The sequence below is a fragment of the Cricetulus griseus genome, chromosome 5, assembly GCF_003668045.3.
Source record: "Cricetulus griseus strain 17A/GY chromosome 5, alternate assembly CriGri-PICRH-1.0, whole genome shotgun sequence".
NCBI lineage: Eukaryota > Metazoa > Chordata > Mammalia > Rodentia > Cricetidae > Cricetulus > Cricetulus griseus.
The window spans coordinates 55204120-55208315 of NC_048598.1; the positions used below are offsets into that span (position 1 = coordinate 55204120).

The following is a 4196-nucleotide window of genomic DNA, read 5'->3' on the forward strand; positions in this document are numbered from 1 at the left end:
GAAGAAAACGGATTCTCCTTCACCTCAATGGTCAATAGCTCCTATTTAGGACTGGGTCCTCATGAAGAGCTCTCCAGCCCATTTAATACCTAAAGCCCTTGCAGGGTGTGGAGCTAAGTTGGCAATGGAAGTTTGTTTCTTTGGTATTTGGTAATCTTTGATAATGGGCTTATATTTGGTTGATTTTATTCTTTGAAAATCCCAGCAAAGATAGGTCTGAAGAGATTTCTCAGTGGTTAGAATACTTATTCTTACAGAAGATCTGTGTTCAATTCCCAGCAGTTCTAAAAAGAGATAAATCTAAAGAAAAAAAATTAAAAATTACAGCACACTAGAGTGAAAATGCTTCCTTCTGCTGCTGGCGAGGGATGTCCTGACCAGTGACTACCTTTTCCCCAAGTGAGTCCTTGGTGTACCTTCAAAGTCTGGGGTTCAGCTCCTCTAAACTGCAGATTCCCAAGATTTAGTCTCTTAGGAGACTGCATGCACAATTCAGAGATCCTTTATCTTAGTCATTGAAAACAGACATTTCCCTCAGTTCTCACTTCATTCTTATAAAAGAGCTCAGGTCTGCTTTGGAGGAAGGGCTTGGGTCTCGTCTGTGAGCCAAGTGGGCCGACAGGTTACCCCACCTGAGTGCAAAGAGGGGCATCAACATGTTCGGAGGCAGAGGCGGTGAGCAGCTGGAGAGGAGCAAGGGAAGCTGGGAGTGTGTGATGCCCTGTTTCTTCCCTCTGCTTCAGCCCGATGATGGGATTCTGCCCTTACACGAAGTCAGCCGCCCTTAGCATAAAGAAAAACGCAAATCTTCGGTCGTTTTCTGTTGCTCATAGGAGTTGGGAAAACATAGTGAATCTCAAAAAAGGAATACATTTGGGAGGGTATATTTTTGTTTTGTTTTGAGTCCTTTCTTCAAAGCCTTTTACTTCCTCTATTTTTAGAGCATGATGGCATTCTCTAAGAGTTCCTCCAGGCTTTTGCTGGATCATGTCTACGTATCAAGACACAGACAGCAGGACTCATGCAGAGGCACACATTCAGACACATATGCATCTCGGAAATGGCGCATGCGCACACACATGCACACATATGCACACACACATACACACACACACACACACACACACACACACACACACACACACACACGATTTGTGTACATCAGAGTTCACATTAGAACAAATAGTGACCAATATGAAAAGCCATATCTGCAGTGTCCATACATGTTCATTGGTGCACAGCATATTTATGTGAACTTAATCCACTACCAGGTTTAGGGTAGGAAAGGGAATCATGTTTTCAGGGAGGATTGGAAACCTAGCTGAATTCCTAGACTAGGTTAGGAATGCTAGGTTCTGTATGGTGACCAGAGAATAATACACCCAGGGCTTAGAAAGGGGCAGGTTCCTGAGGCCACTGGGCTGCTGTCATTTTAACTGACCACTGGCACTCAAGTGAAATGACCAGATTTGGATGGGGGCTGTTCCAGCTCAGGGCAGAAGACCCTTGAACATGGACCTTGGAAGGGCACATGGAGGTGAGGCACTGAGCATTGTGGGTGGAGAGGTTAGTGGTTCCACCATGAAGCAAGTGTCCAGGAGCTGTAAGTTTACCTGAAACTGGGGCCAAGCACAGCCAGGTGCTGCTTCTGACCTCAAGGGAGCGAGGAGGGTGGTGCAGACACAGTTGGGCCTGTGGTAGGAGATGGGAGGGCAGGAAGCAGAAGAGTCTGATCTATACACTTTCTCTTTGTGCAAGCCAGACGCATAAGTTACCTTTTTAAGTTTTTTTTTCCAGCTGGAACGCACTTCACAGCTGCCCTGTTTACTTACTCACCATCTGCGCTCCTCAGAAACAGTTTTGTTCCTGTGGAAAAGGAAGCCAGGCCAGGTTGGACAAATATTTCCTCAGCCGGCTCCTTAGCCTCTCTGTCTGAGGGAGACCATCTGGCCACGGTGTCCTTTAAGCAAAGGCATAGAGAGGATGCCTAGGGCAGATTCTAGAGGATGTGGTCACATTAACTGACCTCCCCCAGGCCCCTGTTGTCCAGCATGGCTGTTTAGCATCCGGGTTCAGAGAATAGGGAGCTGGGTGCTGGCTTCTATGGCCTGGGGAAGACACCCTCAGTGATCCTCTGTTCATGACATTGCCGTTAGGCCCATAACCTCAAGAGCACAGGTACACAGAAAATACAAAATAACTAACAAGTAGTCAGTTTTGAGCAGCCAGTGCCCTTGTTTTTAGTGTGAGGTAATGGTTAGTTTATGTCATTTAATTTCAAATGATGTATGTCTTTAACAACCAGCTCACAAAGTTCTGGAAAAATTAACAGTCAGCTCTTGTGAGCCAGTATGGACTGACTCCAGTGCTCCATGGCCACAGTCCCTCCTTAGCCTCCAGAATGAATGTGTCCATGTTAAGTCACTTGCATTAGTTGCCAAGGCCACATCACCAAAGGAGGGTTGGAGAAGGCTTTGTGTCTTTAAGATCTTGTCTTCAGAGGGCAGAATAGACACCTGCTCGGGCAAGACCAAAGCTAGAGCAACACTCTGTAGTTTTTCCTTCTTTCGCCAACCATGAATACTTGACCACAACAGCTGGACATGCAGGTCGGCCATTCCCCTTGGCCAGCTGCTTCTCACTGTGTATGCTTCAGTTCATGTTGTCAAAATCGCCGCTCAGTGGCCAGCCTTATCCACTTAGGCCTCCGGCTCTAAGGAAGGATTCTCTGCTCTTTTAGCCAGAGCACACTAGAGTGTGTGTGGCCTGGTTTCCCGCAATCTTCCTGGACTTCATTTGAAGACATGGGTACTTTGTGTCTCTCCAAAACTCTGACCTGAGAAAGAAAACAATTTCCCTGACTGAGGCTGAGGGAGGCTGTACATCCTTCCCTGATCCCTGACCATCTGAACAATTGATAGATTTACCAAAAGCATCAAATCCGGTTAGTGGAGATTTATAGCGAAGAGAGGACTAGGGCACTGGAAGCGGTGTAGCACTCCCACTGGCACTACGGCTTAGGGCATGTTTTCTAGCCCCAGCACCTTATGAGGGGTGCATCAAGTATGCCAGGGCAGGAGGGTAAGAACAGACAGAAATTATAAGGGTCAAGGGTGGGGAAGGGGATGAATGTGTTGATAGACTTGTTTCTTCCATTTTAGGGTTGTCTGCGGTAACTACCGATAAGCTAGACGCATGCCCACAGTTTTTCATTCCTGTCAGGATCTTTGACAGTCATGTCCTTCCTAACCCAGCGTGGATTCTCTGGCCTGTCCAGACACCCACCTTCTTGTTCTTATCCTCTTCCAACATATTATCTGAAATCCCTAACGAATAGATACAGCTTTCTGTCTGTCTGCTCTATACCATTCTCAAGCAAGCAGACCTAGCTACGGGAAAGTCCACTGCATCCCTAGATGCAAGATGATGCATCTCTACGGTGCCCAGAACTCCCAGTCAATCCCACACACATGCTTCCCAGATCCCAACTGAACAGCCCCAACTCTCATGGTGGCAGGTACCTTCTTTACTGTATATTGGATGAGCCCATTGCCACCTGTCCACTCAACATCTCTAGCTCTGAATCTGCCCCCCCCCCCGACTACTGAGATGTCAGTAATTACTTTTATCCTGGACCCAAACTCCACATTTTTTAGACTATTAAAGCTGCAGGGGATCTGGAAGGACAGCATCTCATGTATGCTCCCACCCCGGGCTGTGTCCGTAAAGGACAGGGAAGGCCTTACTCAGCTTGTACCATCACAGCAACATCGATGTCTGTCCTCCCACGCAGGGTTAAAGCTCATCTTCTCCCCTCCTTGAGAGCCTTGCATGGGTTTCTCAGTGATGCCCCTCTGGCTTCCAGATGACTGCTTTCTTGATGTAGACCTTGTCCTTATGGCCCACTCATCTGGTTAGGCCCATGGTCTCTCATGTGTCTGTTGGGAGTCACGTCTAAAACCAGGAACATGCGAGGTCAGTAACGGCCTGGGGCAAGAGCCTTTGGGGAGCTGCAATTTCAGATACTGGGAACCTGACCTTTCCCCCACTTAAAGGGCTGTGGTTATCAGTCACAAGGCCACTGACCACTAAGTCTGTAGTTCACTTATAGTAACAACTTGACATATCCTGTGTTGTGTTGTAATCAGTTAGCTTCCTGTTGACAGGGTCCAATTATATGATAGTTTTCTGTTAAA

General features: G+C 47.2%; 1 long non-coding RNA gene across 1 annotated transcript; it reads right to left on the reverse strand.

The window, feature by feature from the left end:
* Positions 1-2211: 2211 nt before the first annotated feature.
* LOC113835907 lies at positions 2212-3976 on the reverse strand. Its single transcript, XR_003485730.2, has 2 exons — positions 3747-3976; positions 2212-2836 (listed from the first exon to the last, which is right to left on the reverse strand). It is a non-coding gene; the product is annotated as an uncharacterized LOC113835907 (long non-coding RNA).
* Positions 3977-4196: the final 220 nt, after the last annotated feature.